This window comes from Bos indicus x Bos taurus, chromosome 5 (assembly GCF_003369695.1).
Source record: "Bos indicus x Bos taurus breed Angus x Brahman F1 hybrid chromosome 5, Bos_hybrid_MaternalHap_v2.0, whole genome shotgun sequence".
Taxonomy (NCBI): Eukaryota; Metazoa; Chordata; class Mammalia; order Artiodactyla; family Bovidae; genus Bos; species Bos indicus x Bos taurus.
The window spans coordinates 10,036,813-10,053,923 of NC_040080.1; the positions used below are offsets into that span (position 1 = coordinate 10,036,813).

General features: G+C 54.1%; 1 protein-coding gene across 2 annotated transcripts in view; it reads left to right on the forward strand.

The window, feature by feature from the left end:
* The first annotated feature begins 481 nt into the window (after positions 1-481).
* The window catches only part of TMEM184B (transmembrane protein 184B), a 50,282-nt gene continuing 33,652 nt past the window's right edge, over positions 482-17,111 (forward strand). Inside the window, exon 1 of one of the 2 annotated variants that reach the window (XM_027540806.1) lies at positions 482-615. The gene's annotated coding sequence lies outside the window, so the exon portion shown is untranslated. The remainder of the gene's footprint in view (positions 616-17,111) is intronic. The other variant, XM_027540807.1, reaches the window with a different exon arrangement.

Genomic DNA, 17,111 nt, shown 5'->3' on the forward strand with positions numbered 1-17,111 from the left:
CGAGGTGGGGCAAGACGCAAGCGCTGCTAAGTGGAGTGGGAAGAAAAACCTCTTCCTTTCTTTTGCAATTTCATTTCGATTATTGCACACAGCACTTCAGTAGACATTCATTCCACAAACACCTGCATCCTTCACACGATTAAAAAGCCGTTACTGTTTCATTTTCAAACAGGCCCAAATGGAGGGAATTAGGGTTAAAAGAAGTGAAGTTCCATACAGCCTGAGAGTGCCAGGACAGAGCTTGGAGCCCACGACTCTGTCCCGGCACCCCAAGAAGCTCAGTGGTGGGTGGGGTTGGGGGGGGGTCGGAGGAAGGTGGGGGAGGCGACTCGACTGGTTTGCTAGAGGCTGGAGAGCCGAAATCGCTCCCACCACTACGGGGTTTGGGGCCGCGGTCCCTTTAAGGCCGGGCGAGTGAGCTCAGCCTAGCGTTCGCCGCCCCGCCCTCCCCGGCGGCGCGCTCAGTACGCAGGCGCGCCGCGGCGGCACTCGGCTGGGCCCGGGACGCGCCGGCCAGCGGCGAGACTTCGGGGCCGCGGTGCTGTCTGCCTGCCTCGCTCTCCCAGTCCGGCTGCCGCGCGTCGCCCGCACACGCCGCCGCCATGGGCTCCTGAGGTACCCTGCCCACCTGCCCTGCGCTGGAGGCCCCGAGGCGGGGGGAGGTAGACGAGGGCTCTCGGGAGCGGAGGGGCTGCTCCGATCTGGAGGGGCCCGTTCGGGGGGTCGTCCCCGCGGGTCGCCGTGGCCGCAGGTCCTCAGGCGGGAAAGGGGACGGAGGCAGCTGTCTTGGCAGCGGAGGGAGGGGGCGTCTGCGCCCCCGCCGGCCTAGCCCTGCGCCTTCTCCCCGCCCTGCGAGGTCGCGGGGCCGCCCGTGGGTGTGCCCTGGCCCCCTCCTCGCCAACGTGGCGGGGCCCGCGCCTGGAGTGTAATCGGACCTGCCCGTGGGGGTGGCTCGGGGAAGAGGGGAGGCGGGCTGGACAGGCCCTTTGCAAGTGGGATTGTGTGCGCCTGGTGGGTGTGCTGGCGCCTGGCACGACCGAGTGAGTGGGGGAGCTCCTGTGCCGGGGTTGGGGGGGGTGGCGCGAGGGGCGAGCTGTAATCTGGGATGGTGGCTGGCCTGGCAAGGCCTCCCGGGAATGCGTGCATGAAGGTGTACACGGCTTGCATACAGGTCTGCAGTCTGGAGGGTCACCGGCAGGGACCTGGGGCTCCAAGGATGTTTTCTTGGGAAAGGACCCCCGAGACTGGTTTAGGGTGTGTGTATGCCTGCCCTCGGTGTCCTCCCTGGACTAGCTGCTGGGGTCTAGTGCTGATGGACTCCAGGCCAAGGCTAGAGGATAGGGTTGAGAGGTGGGCATGAGTATCAGTTCCCAACTCATATATGCCCTCTGGAGTTGTGTAAGGCCAGGCATTACACACACACACACACACCCAGGGCACTGTGGGACTAAGCAGGTGTTTGCACAGCTGATACCTGCGAGTGAGGCAAAGGCCATATATTATTTATCTGACTGCTTGGTGCTTTATGTAAGGAAAGAAGCAGCAATCAGTGCCCTGGAGGCCCTTGTGCCGCGGAGGCGGCCAGGCAAACAAGCTCGCACACCTGCCGAGGAGGCACAAGGTCTCAGAGGTGTGACTCCTTCACAGGTTACCTGTGCAGCGTCCCTTCCTATCTCCTTTCCTTTTCGGTGTGCTGGAGGGTGCCGTGTGTGTGTGTGTGTGTGTGTGTGTGTGTGTGTGTGTGTGTGTGTGTGTGTGTGTATCAGAGCTTGGACTGTGGGTGGGAGGGGCCCTGCAGTCAGGCCTGCATGCCCATTTTATCAGGCTTTGAACATGGAACTCATGGTGCCTCTGGGACTCAGGACCTCTTGGGTTGGAGGGGGAATCCAACTTAAAACCAAGTAGTCACAATGATGTGAAAGATACAAAACAATAGGGGCACTGCAGAGTAGGTTCAGTGCTGGGGGAGGGGGCACATGGCCAGCAGAAAGGGCTCCAACATGAGGTGGGAAGGTGCAGAGAGAGCTGAGCTGAAATGGAAGGGTAACTAGCATTCCTGTGATGCTATGGTGCTTTCCATGTGTGTTTCCCCAGTTAGTTCTCTCTGAGGCTGTGAGAATACAGAACTGTTTGTTATCCCTCTTTACAAATGTGGAAAGCGAGACCCAGAGGGAGCACGTGACTCCTTGTCCATGTATGTGGGAGGCCCGGATGGAGTGGTCCATGAACCAGCACCACTCTCTTGCTGCCAGGTTTTGCTGCCTTGTAACGTACCTAGCTGGACTTCCTAGGTGGCTCAGGGGTAAAGAATCCACCTGCTAATACAGGAGATGTGGGTTTGATTTCTGGGTTGGGAAGATCCCTTGGAGTATGAAATGGCAACCCACTCCAGTATTCTTGCCTGGGAAAATCCCATGGATGGAGGAGCCTGGCGGGCTATAGTCCATAGGGTCACAAAGAGTCGGACAGGACTTAGCAACTGAGCACGCACAGCTTACTGAGCATCTACTATGTGCCAGGCACTATGCTAGGGGCACAGGGGTTTAAAGATGAATGGGACCTGGTGCCTGGCCTCTGAGGGCTTCTGGTCTGCTGGGAGATGGACGTAGATAGTGACCTCAATCCAGACACGAGGCCCTGATAGCTAGTGTGCGTGGGGAAGGCACCGTTAGCTCCCTCCAGGAACCTCAGGCAACCTGGTTCTTTTGTGCAGCCTAAGGGGGATGTGTTGTCAGTTGCTCCCACGTGGTAGTAGTGGGTTATACCAGGAACCCCATCTAAAGGTCGCCAAGAGGGTGGGAAGAAGAGCTTCAAGGCAGAATGGGTGCAAGTGATCTTGTCCTAGTTCGCTCGGGTTGGCCGAGTTCTGCGGAGCTCGGGCTTCTGTCTGGAGGCTGTTTTCTCCTCTGCCTTTGAGGTTTTGCTCCTGGTTCCTGGCGGGCCGGCCGTGCTCTCTTCCCTGAGAGGGGCTCCGTGCTATTTCCAGTCCCTGCTGTGCTCATTTCTCCCTGTGAATTCCCTGGAGTGGAAGCAGCCTGGGAAGGCAGAGGACAGCCCTTCATTGTTTTGAAACCAAGTAACTGTGAATGCCCTCCTCACTCTGCTGGGCCTGGAGACTGGGGATTTGGTGTGTGAGCTGTGGAAGCAGCTGGGCCCTGGAAAAGCTCTGGGGTTGGGGGGGTCTGCCGTTGAACCCTCATAGGTGGTGAGCACTTGCTGAAGACCTACTGTGTGCCCAGCACTGTGCTGAGTCGTAGGTTGTGTCTCTTGCGACGCAGTGGTTGGCTGAGGCTGTCCACTGGGTAACAGATACATGACAGACAGTGCTCTGCTTGTGGTGAAGACAGAGGGCCCTAGCGGAGCCAGAGGACAATAGGAACAACAGCTCGTTTATTAAGCACTTACTGTGTGCCAGGCACAGTTCAAAGCGCTTTCGTGAATTACTGCCTTTCATCCCCCATCACCCAGTTAGGTGGGGACAGTTTTCTCCACGTTTTTCAGAGGAGGCAGCCTAGGAGGGTAAAGCTGTACTCGTTGGGGAGCTTACCCTGGAGCCCACGCTCTTCCCCACTAACCGTGGGGTGTGCCAGGCCTGGAAGGATAGGCATGCTCTGCCCAAGGAGAGAGAGAGGGCCTTGCAGGCAGAGGGAGCCCCTGGGCAGAGGTGCAAAGGCCTGAAATACCTCGCCTCCCAGACATGGCTGCAAGGGCCCGGGGCCTGAAAACCTTTGAAGGCCCTGCTAAGGAGTTCAGACTTGACCCCAGAGTGGCCAGCAGGGAGTCCTGAAGGTTTCAAAAAGGAAACGACATACTCAACTGCGTATTCCAGGGCAGTATGTTGGTGCCTCTCCCCCTTGCTTCCTTCCTGCAGGTAACTCCAAGGACAATGGGCTTTTCTTCCTTTTGCTTTCCCTCAGGTCAGTGGCATCCTTTTGGTCCCTGTAGCCTTTCCCTTCTGTTCTTCCAGCAGCTTCTGGTCTTGACAGCCCTGTGTGATGCAGGACGGGCCTCTGGAGCCCACTGCTGTCATGGTGGTTCTGGCCTGGCCTCTGTGGCTGGTGGTGGGGGTGGCTCTCTGAGCTGGAACTTCGGTTCTTCCCGGCTCTTCTGGGCCTGGCAGGTCCTCCCTGACTTCTCACCCTGAGGATCTGGACTAAGTGGGCAGCCCCCTTCCCCATCTTGCATCCTCCAGGCCCCCACGCTCATGAGTGCTATAAATACAGGCAGGGGTGGGGCTAGGGACATAGCGGGAAGTGGGCATAGACAGCTGGGCTTATCTGCCTGATCCCACTTGTGGGTTCACGGAGGGCATGCCCGCCCTAGCCGCCTGCTTTGTTGGGTGTTGAGTAGCCAGCTGAGTGCCCCAGCCTGTCCCACCCTGCAGGGCTGAAAGACTAAGGGTCTTTGCACAGGATGTTCGGTGAAGCACAGCAGAGGGGGTCCACATCGGCATGGGAAGCCATGGGTGTAGGTCATGGGGAGAGGAGTCAGAGATGACTTTTGAGTGGAGTGCCTTGGGAGAGGAGGCTGAGGATTCAGAAATGGGACAGAAATGGTCACTGGGAACACAGGACCAAGAAGTGCCCCTTGGGGTCCCGGGGAGAGAGGGAGGTCAGCCAAGCCTTCTGGAGAGCGAATTGAGAGCTGAGGTTCAGTCTTCATTCTCATTAGCTGCATGGCCTTGGACAAGTTGCTGACTGGGTTTTGATTCCCATTCTTTAAAAATAGGGGGAGATGATGCAATTTCCTTCATCTGTGAAAGGGCAGGAGTAAGAGTGCAGCCGTCACATGCCGATGGTGTTCTAATGTCTGTGTGGAGTTCCCACAGCACTCGGCCCATAGTACGTGCTCAGTAAACAGTGGCTTTTATTATTACCTTCCAAGCTGTTTTGCTTATTCAGGAAAGAGGTGTTGCACACCTGTGTGTCAGTGCAGGGAGCCGAGTATCCATCTGGGGAGAGAACCGCTCCAGGTGTCATGGGTACTCTGAGGGAACGTTGGGGCATTCCTGCCTGGGCAGGCACTTCTCTGACCAGGTAACATATAAGCTGTTACCTGGTGTAAATGGAAGTAGGTTCCAGGCAGAGGGAACAGCATATGCAGAGCAAAGGTCTGAGTTCTTTGTCTGCAAAACTATTTGGCATCAGGGCTCAGCACATAGTAGGCCCTCAGCACATAGTAGGCCCTCGGTTAATGTTAATTGAATGTGATCTTCTTGGCTCCAAGAGGACAGGAAGGGGAAGAAGTACAGTGTAAAGGGCCCAGGAGAGAAGATTTGGATGGTCCCCAAGTTTCAGGTTATCTCGTGTTCCCTCCCTGTCTTGTCTCCCTCTGCCAAGTGGCCTGCAGTTCAGGTACCTTAATTCAGTGCAGTTAAGCTGCTGGGTTGTCATCAGGGGCTCAGGCTTGGCCCCCACTTTGCCCAAGTCCTGGGAGGAGCGGCACTGGAATTAGGCAGCACTTGTTCACATTCCTGTTTGCTGCTGTTTTGGTGTATCTGAAACCCTATGCCAGGGCAGAACTTAGAAGGGTGGCATGGGCCTGCCTCTGTCTCATTGGTCGTTTTTCCAGTTTGGGGTTAATGGTGGCTCAGTGTCTGGTATGATTCCTTGCACAGAGTAGGTGCTGAAATAGTTTTTGACCAAACAAGCCAACACTTGGATAGCTTAATATCATTGCCACTCAGGATAAAGCTAGAATTGTTCTTGAGAAGTGACAGGTCAGAGCAGCATTGTTTATTAGTACTGAGCTTATATCAGAAATCGACAGGTACATTAGACAGCCTTGGGTCTGCCCAAGGGCAGGCTCTGTCTGATGGCCTGGAGGTCTCGGGCCTGGGCTGGGAGGCAGGAAGCCCCACAGTCACCTCCTTTTCCTTCTCTTCTGGGGCGGAAACCAGAGAGGGAAGATCCCACCCAGAAAGCCTTTGTGCCTAACCTGCGTCACTTCCAGCTTTACTGTGTTTTTATAAAGTTACACAGGACGAAATGAGCATTTCACGGAAAGCTTGCGATGTTTCAGCCTATGGAAAACAATAGGCATCTCTGCTTTTGAAAATAGTACTTGTTGGTTATAGTAAATTTGGAGCACAGAAGAGAGTGAAGGGTAAGAATAAAAATCACCCCGGATTTCCAATAACCAAGAAATAGTCACTGTGGAAAAGTGGCATAATCCTCCTAGGCATAATCCTGCGTTATCTCATTGTTCGTATCACGGCGGGGCACAGGCCTTTACCCATGCCATGAAAAAGGTAGCCATCAATGTGAAAGGATCGGAGAGGGGCTGAAGCAGTGCCTCCTAGTCCTTTGTGTCAAGCTTTCTGTGAGAAAGACGGGGTCCCCACCCTGTTTGCTGGATGGTCCTACGGTGTGAGGAGCAGGCAGAACCCTGCCCAGAGTCAGAGAGCCTGGTGCTGACCTTGGTGCAGTCACTTGCCCTGCAGTGGGGCTGCTCGTCACCTGCTGGCTGTCACAGGGCCCAGAAGAGGTCCTAGGTTAGAAAACCGTGAACCTCCTCCCACCCCCCAGAGGAGGGGCCTGGTTTCTGTTTTGGAGGGAGAAGCCGTCTTCATCGTCACGTGAAGATGGATGGAGAAGGGGTGTGTGTGTGTGTGCATTTTCTTTTCCAACCTGAAGTGTTTTGGGCGATCTTCCGGAAGACTTCAGTCTCCTGGTTGGGGAGCCATGATCTGTGGGCCCTGTAACTTCTGGCCAAGGGTGGTCCCAGGATGGCTGTCCCCCACCCTCACCTCAAGGCAGGGGGTGGCGTGAGACCTCTAGAAGTTACCGCGTCTGTCACCCTGAAAGGGATTTTCAGATCTGACAGCCTCCGCATTGGGAGTGAAATGTGTGTGGAGGTTGGTACCTTTATTTTTCTCCTACTGCAGCCCCTGTGGACAGCCTGCACCCATGGAGGCCCTGTTCTTCTGGCAGGTGGCTGGGTACCTCCATCCTGCTGGGCAGGGCTGTTCACCAAAGCCCTCTGGGTCATCACTTACAGGAAAGCTCCAGGCGAAAATAACTAACCCCATGGCGGCGGCTGCTGTAGCTGCTGGCAGAGCCCTTGGTCTCTATGTCTGTAGCAGCTGTGTATGTTATTTTCATCTAGAATGAACAGAGAACCTGAGATTCCACGAGCAGTCATTTCGGGTGCCTGCAGACACAATGATAGGTGTTGGTAAAGGGATGTGTGTGAAGAAATGAACATTAATCAATGTTCTTATATTAATTAGTACTAATATTCCTAATCCTCACTGGGATTGGTGTAAGGCTTTGCAGTTTGTGAATGACTTTTCACAAATAACATTTCATTTAATCCTCCCAAAGGCCCTGGCATCTTGGAAATTTTGCGCCCATTTTGTAGACAGATAGACTGAGGCTCAGAAGGGTGAATTTGCCTAAGAAACTGTGAAAGGAAGCACCCAGGTTTTCAGTTGCAAATCCTGTGCCCTCGCTGCTCTGAGTGGCCCCTCCAGCACAGCCATGGCCCCCAGAGAGCCTGCAGTCCCACTGGGAAGCCTGGCAGGTAGAATTGCTTCTCAGACTTGGAAAGCGTGTTAATAGAGAATCTGGTTGAAGCTGTGGGGGCCCCAGGAGGCAGCCCTGTGCTCTGCCTGCCGGTGAGCTGAGGAGCTGAGACTCCCCAGGAAGAGGGCAGCTGAGCTGGGGCTCTGATGGACAGTGGCAGTGGGCAGGTGGAGGAGCCGAAGAAGGCTTTGCAGGTAGGGGGGCCACCCAGAGCACAGGCCCAGGCCGGTGAGTGGAGGAGCGGAGGGAGTGAGCTCGTCTGGAACAGTAGGTGTCAGGGCATCGCTTCCAGGAAGAGAAGTGTGTCTCCCCATGAGCTGGTCGGTGGGTTTTAAACAAACAGTATGTATGAAAGTCTGGACTTGACAAGGCGGTACGTATTTGCTTCACAAAGAAAGGTTGATGCACGGGGCAGTGGTGACAGAAGGTTAACAGCCGTAACCTCAGTGCATCTGAGTATGATTTGACTTGCAGGAGGCCCTGGCCATCCAGTCTGCTGGAGCAGGGCACAGGCTGGGAACGGGGAAGGCTGGCGAGCCTTCTGCCCCTCGAATGCTGCCTTTGGTTTGCCAAGAGGTATCTCCCACTCGACTGGGGCAGAAGACCACTTCTTCCATTTGCAGTTCTGGGTCGTTGAGCAGAATTTGTGGGGGTGGGAGGAAGCCCCACCCTGCCCGCTGCGTTTACCCAGCTGTCCTATCTCACAGGGAGGACGTGAGGCATCCAGAGGCCCGCCTCCGTCCTCTGCCGGCCGCCGCTTGATGAGCGAGGGTTGGGTGGCCGTGGCTGTTACGTAACAGGTCTGATGGACGCAGCAGTGAATGGAATGGAGTCTGAATGTGTCATGCAGGGCTGCGGTGTCCCTCCAGCTCATGCAGGTGCATGTCACTGGATCAGGATGGCCAGACTGAAAGCACCCCGCCTTCCTGGGCTCCGCAGTCCCACCCCTCCCCACCAGGCCTTCTTCGTGGTCTGCCCGCCCCTCCCCTGGCACCTTTGCCCAGAGAGACCAATTAAAGCTGGGTGTCGTGGTGACTGCGTCTTCATCCGCACTCCCACTGGCCCTGGAACCAGAGCCTGTCTGTGCCAGGAAGGGCCGAGGGGGTGAGCAGGTCTGGCCCTTCACTCACAGGTGAGGAAATGCGAGTTCGTGGACCAGGGCACTAGCGAACCAGGGCCGCTCCAGGTCTAGAGCCATCTCCTGACCCAGCGCTCTCTGTCTGCTGAAAATGGGGCTTTACTGTCTCTTCATCTGGATGTCCGTGGGGCTACCTGTTGTCAGTATTTTCCTCAATAATTCGGCTTCTTTCTTGGATGAGCAATTAAAATGTATCCTGCGTCTCCAGCAATGTTTTTAAAATTACAGATGCTTGAGGCTCTCACCCGGCAGTTGCACTTCTAGGAATTTACCCTACAGATGAAATTCCACGTGTACAAAGTGACTGTGCAGTTAGTCACAGCTGCCTCTTTTTTAATAGAACAAGGTTGGAAGCAACCTGAAAGTCCATCCGTAGAGGGCCAGGAACAAATTATGGTCCATCCACACCATGGACCACTGTGCAGCCGTAAAAAGTTAGATGGAGACTGCTTGCCATCCACAGATACAGAGCAATCACCAAATGGATGTCTGTGAACGAGGCAGGTGCAGGACGTGTGTGTCTGCTGTGCCTCCGTCTGTGTGAAAGTGAAGGGAAGTGGAAAGTGCATTTGCTTCTGTGTGTGCTCAGGGTCTCTAGGGGTTCACACAAAGTCGGTGACTGGGGTGCCTCTGGGGTCGAGGTGGTGCCCGGGAGCTGTTCACTGGAGACCCCTCATACCTTTTGAGTGCCGATTCATGTGACTATGTAACTTTTTCAAAAACTTAAAATGAATACAATTAAATAAACAAGAAGCACAGGAAATGTATCCTCACCTCTTGCCAATGCAGGAAGGCCAGGGCTACCCTGTCAAGGAGCAGCGTCCTCACTCAGGCCCCTGTTGTAGTTGTTATAGTCATGTCCAACTCTTTGCGACCCCATAGACTGCAGCACACCAGGCTTCCCTGTCCTTCACTGTCTCCCGGAATTGGTTCAGACTCATGTCCATTGAGTCAGTGATGCCATCCAACCATCTCATCCTCTGTCCCCCGCTTTTCCTCCTGCCCTCAATTTTTCCCAGCATCAGGATCTTTTCCAATGAGTCGGCTCTTCACAACAGGTGGCCTAAGTATTGGAACTTCAGCTTCAGTATCACCTTCCCAGTGAATATTCAGGGTTGATTTCCTTAGAATTGACTGGTTTGTTCTCCTTGCTGTCCAAGGGACCCCCTGACCATCAGTTAATCAAGAATGCAAGCTTGGGTCTCACGAAGGGGACCAGACGTGGAAGTTTGGGTGTTTCTTGGGAAGTCTGGCCCCTAGCCCCAGCCCTGGAGAAATGGAGCCCCCTCCCTCTGGTCCCTCTGAAGTACCGCTGTTGTCTAGCTTGGTATTTAAATCCCTGCTCTGATATGTTTGTTTTCTGACCCCTGAAATCTTCAGGGGTTCCCCCTCTGACACATGAATGAAGTCCCTGCCCCAGGCCCTGCTTACTGGGCCCCTGGCTGAGCCACACTTGACTGGGCACCCTTTCCTCCAGGTGCCTCCTCGCCTGCCCACCTCCGTGCTGTTGCTCACGCCATTCCCTCTGCCTGCCTGCCTCTCCCTCCCAGGCGGTCTCCACGTGCCCAAATCCTATCTACCTCTGAAGGCCCAGCTCAGTTTCCACCTCCCTCTGCCCTCTGACCTCCCCGTTTCTTTATCTCTTCCTCTCCGCTGGCACTTAAGCCTTTTACACTGCGTCCTAGGTGTGATTCCCCACTGGGCTGCAGGTTCCTTTAGAGCCAAGTGCACTTCACAGCCCCTGTTTTGTTAGATGTTTGCACTTTTGATAGAGGGGGTGAGTGGTGGCTGCCCTCTTCGTGGTGGGATCAGGAGCCGAGGCAGGGCAGGGCCTGTTTCACATCTGTGAACCGTGGTGCCTGGCACAGGGCGGGCGCAGCCTCGCGGCAGGAATAACAAATCTCACGGCCCAGTGCTCTGGGTGCATTCTTTCCCTGATCCTCGCAAGGACCCAGGAAATGCTGTGCTTTCCACTGTGGTTCCCCCGTAGGCTGAAGAAGCAGAGCAAACGTCGGGTCCAGGTCACACGGTGAGAAGCAGGATCGGACACAGGTCTGGCTGCCTCCAAAACTCCTGCATTGGATCAGTTTTTTCTACCCCTTTCCCTGACTCAGCAGTGATGCCAGCAATCCCTTGGCCAGCTCTCATCACCTGCCCCACTGGTCACGGGCAACCTTGCGTTGTTATTTGAGTGTATTAATATCTTCTTCCCTAGTGGACTGTGAGCTCTTAAGGGCTAGAGCCTTGCTTGAGATACCCTTTGGACTTAGCACACAGAAGGTGCTTGAAGGTATATGTTCATTAACCTGCTATAGTAAAGTACACAGGTGGGTGTACAGTGCGATGATTTTTACATCTGTGAATACCCGTGTAAACCACTGTCCAGCTCAAGCTGCAGAACATTCCCAACCTCTCCCTGGGGCTCCCTGGGGCCTCCTCCGGGTCAAAACCTCTGAGGGAACCACTGCTCATACCTCACCACTATTGACTGGATCTGGCCTTCTTGAAAATGGAGTCATGTCTTTAGAAGAGTCACCCAGGTTGTGTGGAGCAGTCCTTGCTCACTGCGGCATGGAAGTCCACGCTGTTTCAATATACAGTTGGTCCTTGAACATGGCTTTGAACTATGTGGGTCCACTTACCCATGGACTCTTTTTCAATAAATGTGCTCACAGTGCTGCCTGATCCATGGTTGGTTGAATCTACAGATGTGGATGCAAAGGGCTGACTGTAAGTTATGCGTGGATTTTCCACGCCTGAGGGCTGGAGCCCCTCACTCACTGTTCATGGACCACTGTTTATTCACTCTGAGGTTGGGCATTTGGTTTGTGTCCAGGTTTTGGGTGTTTTAAACAGGGCTGCTATGAAATGTCTTGTTCTTATCTGTGGGACACACGTGGATTCCTGTGGGGTGTGCACCCAGGGTGGAATGCTGGCTCAGCCCACTCAGTACGTACATGTTTTCATGAATGACCTTCAGGCTGGGATTTCTCACTGGGTACCCAGGGCTGAAGCTGGACTTCTTGCCAGAGGAGTCCCAGGGGTCGGGGCAGGTTCAGGGGTCTCAGCTTCCACAGTCTGTTCTTCCGGGCCAGCGGGACTATTGAGGTTCAGGGTTTCTCATCCCAAGGGAACCCATTTGCTTAGGGCTGGATTGGGTTTAGCTGGCTGAAAAGGTGGTTTCATTAGAGGGACACAGGGTCTAGTTAGAGAGGCTGAGCACTGGCCCATCTGTTCTCAGTTTGGGAGAAAACTGTAAGGGTCAAAATTTGGCCTGGTATGTATTGGAAAAAACAAAACAAAACAAAACTTAATTATAAGGCTGAATTAAGTAAGCTCTTGCTGAAGGATTTTGGATTACTTTGTTCTCTTTCATTTCTGCACCTACCCCCTGTCCCTACCACCAAGTGAAGGATAGATACACGATTGGATGGTTTTTCTTTCCTGTTGAGAGATTTGTGGGAACTTGGCCCCAGGAGAAGAGGAACAGATGCCGAGCCACTGGCGTGGCCTTGGCTTGTCTGTGTTGATCCCAGGGGAGTGGGACCGAGAGACAGGACCCTGCCCCCTCGGGAGGGCATGTGATACTCTTTCCAGAGGCTAACCACGCAGAACCGCCGAGCCCCTGGCTGCTCTTTCCCTCTAATCCCCTCTGGAGAAAGGCCAGGCTGAGGGCTGCTGACCTGCTCTGATGTGGGTCAGCCTCCCCCAAAAGGCAGCCACCCAGAAGTTCCCAGAGCAGATAGCCCCCGGAGACCGGAGGGCCCGTCATCCCCCCGGTGGCCCAAGTGGGAGCAGTGGCCAGTTCAGATTAACTGTGCTCAGATCAAGTGCTGCCTAGTGAGCTCTGCGAAGGTGAAAGTTTCTCCATGGATCTTAAAGAGCTGAAATCCCTCCCAGGCTGTGTTAATATTCCAGAGACGTGCTGGTGAGCGTGTTGGAGCCCAGCTTGGCTCATGGGTGTGTAGCAACCGTCCGAGCAAGCACTTCGTGGCTGCAGCTCAAAAGGGTTTGGATCGGAACCTATATGAATGAAAATATGACCTTGGAAGGTTTAAAACAGAGCCGACCACTGGAGACAGGACTGGCCCAGGTCTCAGAGACTGTTGGGTGGGTGCCTTCCCACCCTGGCCAAAGGAGGGAATGCCTGTGAAACAGGAGCGAATTGTCACAGATAATGCCATGCCCTCCTGACCCTGTCCTCGGTGCTGTGTAGTAACTTGTTTATTCCCTACAGTTCTCTCGAACCTAAGTGTGGCTGCAGCCCCATCTTAGCACTGAGGAAGCTGCAGCAAGGAGAGGTTGTGTAACTTGCCCACAGACACAGAGTGAGTAGGTGATGGGGCTGGAAGTCAAGTCCTGCTGTCTGACTCCAGAGCTCACGGCTCTTTAACAGCCCTTGGAAATCCAGGGCCTGACAGGACGGCGCGGGCAGCGTGAGGAGCCTTTTACCAGGATTCTGTGGGCAGATGGCCTTAGCCCTCCAGACCCCTGTTTTCCTCATCTGTAAACTAGGTGTATTAATTTTCCACTGCAGCTGTCACAAACTGCCAGCAACTTAGTGACTTAAAAGATGAATTTGTTATCTTTGGGTTTTGCAGTCAGAAGTCTGAAATGTATTTCACGGCTCTGAAGTCAAGGCGTTGGCAGGGCCCCATTCCTTCTGAAGCCTCGAGGGGGGAGAATCTATTTCCTTGCCTTTTCCAGCTTCTAGAGGCCACTTGCATTCTTTGGCTCAGGGCCCTTCCTCCAGCTTCAAAGCCTTTATTTTCCCCTCTTGTAAGGACCCTTGTGATTCTGTCTGGCCTACTCAGATAATCTGGGATAATCTCTTCATCTCAAGAGCCTTAATCACACCTGCAAGGTTCCTATGGCCATTTAAGGTAAAATGTTCACAAGTTCAGGTGAATATCTTTGGGATGCCATTGTTCAGCTGTCCACACAGGAAATCTGCAGGGGACACGAAACGGCGAGATAGCGCCCAAGCATGGAGTGAGATGATAGAATAAAATCTGGGTGAGATGGTAAAATACCTAAGTTCCAAGGCAGGTGGCTGAGTCTGGGGACTATACATAGCTCTGTAGCTTTTCTGGAAAAGGTGGGTGTCTTCAGAACGGGAGTCAGCCAGAAGATATCTTTCCCAGAGAAGGACGGGGTGGGGCTCTATTAGCAGCCGTGAGCGTCTGCGTCACTCCGGGTTGTTTGCTAAGCTGTGGCGTGGTTCATCAAACCTGCCAGGGCCTGGTTGAATTTGACTTGAGACCCTCCCATCTCCCTGTACGCTGATCCTGTGACCTCAGGTGCCCTTCTGGGGGCTGATAGGAGGCGTGGAGGACATTCATAAACCAGCACTCCTCGCTTGTGTGCTGGGTTTGCCTGACCTTGTCCCCCCAGTCCCGGGCTTTCTGCACCTGCCAGGTGAGCTCTGCCCAATCTTGCAGCTTGCTGCTCCCCGAGGCCCTTCCAGAAGACCCTGTTACCCTGCCAAGATGCTGTGACTCCAATCAAACCCACTCCACACGGCTGTCAGGAGTGCTTTGTCCACTGTAGAGTCCACAGGCCACCTGTCAGGCAGGACGCAGTGCCCCTCACCTGACAAGGTGTCCTGCTCTGGGTGCACCCCGCTGAGTGTCCTTGTCACCATGTCCCCACAGCAGTCATTCAGCAAGCACATTTCATCATGGTACTTAGTCCCTGCCCTCATGGAGCCCGACTCACAGGATGTTAAGGGAACAGATTTAATGCCACTTGTGGTAGATAATGGGAAAGGCCAGGGAGGACATGCCATGTACAAGCAGCTACAAAGGCAGGGAGGAGGGGGAGGTGGTAAAGATCCGGGGGCAGGTGGCACAGGAGAAGGTGTTGTTCCTGGGGTTGGTACAGGGCTGGTGGGTGGTGTCATAGAATGTTAGAGTTGGAAGGAGTTGCAGAGCCCGAACATTCATTTGGTTTCCCCCGCCTTTATCCAGCCAAAGCCTGTTGAGTGCTGACCACATCCAGGCTCTGAGGTAGGTGCTAGAGATCAGAGCTGCACATGAGACATGGCCTCTGACCTCCAAAAGCTTGCAGGCTGACTGGGAAGAAGACAAGAAAGAGTAAACCACCTTCCAGAGGTTCCTCAACCAGTGTCTCTGCACCAGGAGACCTTTAGCCCTGTTTTATTGGGAGCTTCCTTCTTTTGGAAGCAGCCAGAACATTTTGCTATCTTGTGCCAGTTGGTTCAAACATCCCTATCTTGGCAGGTTCTCACCTTCCTGTTGCTTACACCAGGTGGACTAAGTTCTGATGGAGCACTTGGGACAAATCCCTTTGCTCTCAGTGGCGTGGCCTCTCCACATTGGAAGACGTGTGTGAGACAGTGTAACTCAGCCTCCATCCTTTGCCCTGGCCTATCCTTTCCTCCAGCCAAACATCGAGGTCCTTCAGCAGAACTCTGAATGGCGAGGAAGGGACCAAGTGACAGAAAGCCAGCGGCCTGCATTATGTGGCTTAATGCCTGGCGTTTATCAGTCATCTGATTGATCCTTCTCTTCCAGATCCCTGCTGTGTATCTGGTGCTATGCCAGGCTGAGAGATAGATGACTCAGGTGTGGGGAGACGGGAACATTGTCGGAACAAACCTCATGGAGACAGCTGGGAGGGAGTGAGCCGGCCCTCACGGAGGCTGTGATGCTGAGGATGGCTCATGAGTGAAAGTGGTCACTTGCCACAAGGACCAGGGCTGAGAGGAGGGTGTGTTGGGACCGGGGCCAGGCCACATGTAGAGGGACCCTGTGTTGCCAGCACTCAAGGAGGAGGCAGGGAGGGAGGCTGGGGCTTGGCTGCGAAGGGCTCTGGACCTCTGCATCCCACCATCAAAGCCTAATGTATTCTCAGATAATTTCAGATCAGGAGAAGGGATGTGGGCATTTTTGAAGATAAGTGAAAAAATAAACCACACTTGATTCCTGCTTCCCGCAGCATCACCTCCCCGAAGTGTTGGAGGATGGTCCAGGGCCGTGTCCCTTCTCCTCCTTTCTGGAATCCAGAACGCTTGAAATCCCAAAGGTTCTTCCTAAGTCTGCAGCAAGCTAATTTTGTGGCAAAAATCTGACCTGAATTGATGCGAGACTAATTATGGTCTTTAAAAATATCTCACCTTTCTCTGTGGAAATACTATGTGTTTGATTTGGGGGTGCCACCCAGACCCCTCTAGGAGTGTTACCACGTAACAGCACCATGCACGTGTGCTAAAGTCGCTCCAGTCGTGTCCGACGGGAGTCCAGAGGGTCGCAAAGAGTCGGACACGACTGGAGCGGCTTCACTTTCACTTTTCACTTTCGTGCATTGGAGAAGGAAATGGCAACCCACTCTCCAATGGGCTGCTGTCTGTGGGGTCACACAGGGTCAGACACAACTGAACTGAAACGACTTAGCGACAGACTGTAGCCCACCAGGCTCCTCTGTCCGTGGGATTCTCCAGGCAAGAATACTGAAGTGGACTGCCCTTTCCTCCTCCAGGTGATATTCCCAACCCAAGGATTGAACCCAGGTCTCTTCTGTCTACTGCAGTGGCAGATGGGTTCTTTACTATTAGTGCCACCTAGGAAGTTCATAGAAAGAAAAAGAAAGTGAAGTCTGACTCTTTGCGACCCCATGGACTGTAGCCTACCAGGCTCCTCTGTCCATGGAATTTTCCAGGCAAGAGTACTGAAGTAGGTTGCCATTTCCTTCTCCAGGGGATCTTCCCAACCCAGGGATCTAACCTGGGTCTCCCGCATTGCAGGCAGACGCTTTCCTATCTGAGCCACCAGGGAAGCCCATACAGCACCACAGTTCAGTTCAGTTCAGTCGCTCAGTCGTGTCCAACTCTTTTCGACCCTACGAACCGCAGCACGCCAGGAGTCCATGTCCATCACCAACTCCCGAGTCCACCCAAACCCATGTCCGTTGAGTTGGTGATGCCATCCAACCAATACAGCACCACAGTCCTTCCTTATATCTGAACAGCTCTTGAGTTGGTAAACTCTTTGGCCCAAGGGTCCTGCTTACAGCATGGTGCACCCAGAAAACCAGTTCGGTCACCTGCCCAGTCACTGCTGGGTAGCGGCACCGAGATTCCAGCCCGGCTTCCCTGACTCAGAGCCTACGACCGAGTGCAGCAGGGGCAGGCGAATAAGGCCCACGTTTGCGGCCACCTTGCTGCTAGTGGGCTGCCGGAAGAGAGAGGCAGGACCAGGCCTCGACTGTGCTTCCATTCTGGTTCAGCCTGGGACTGAGGGAGGCGGGAAGACAGAAGCAGAGAGACTGAAGAGAAAGTTAGGAGCCGTGTCAGTGACTGGCTTTTCCCACTGCTTACAGCATCACTCCAGACTTTCTTTACTCACATGTCCCTATCAGTAAAAGAACTTTGGGGACATGTGCCCCCATCATATGGATACTGTTGTAGTTAGTATATACTTGTATTT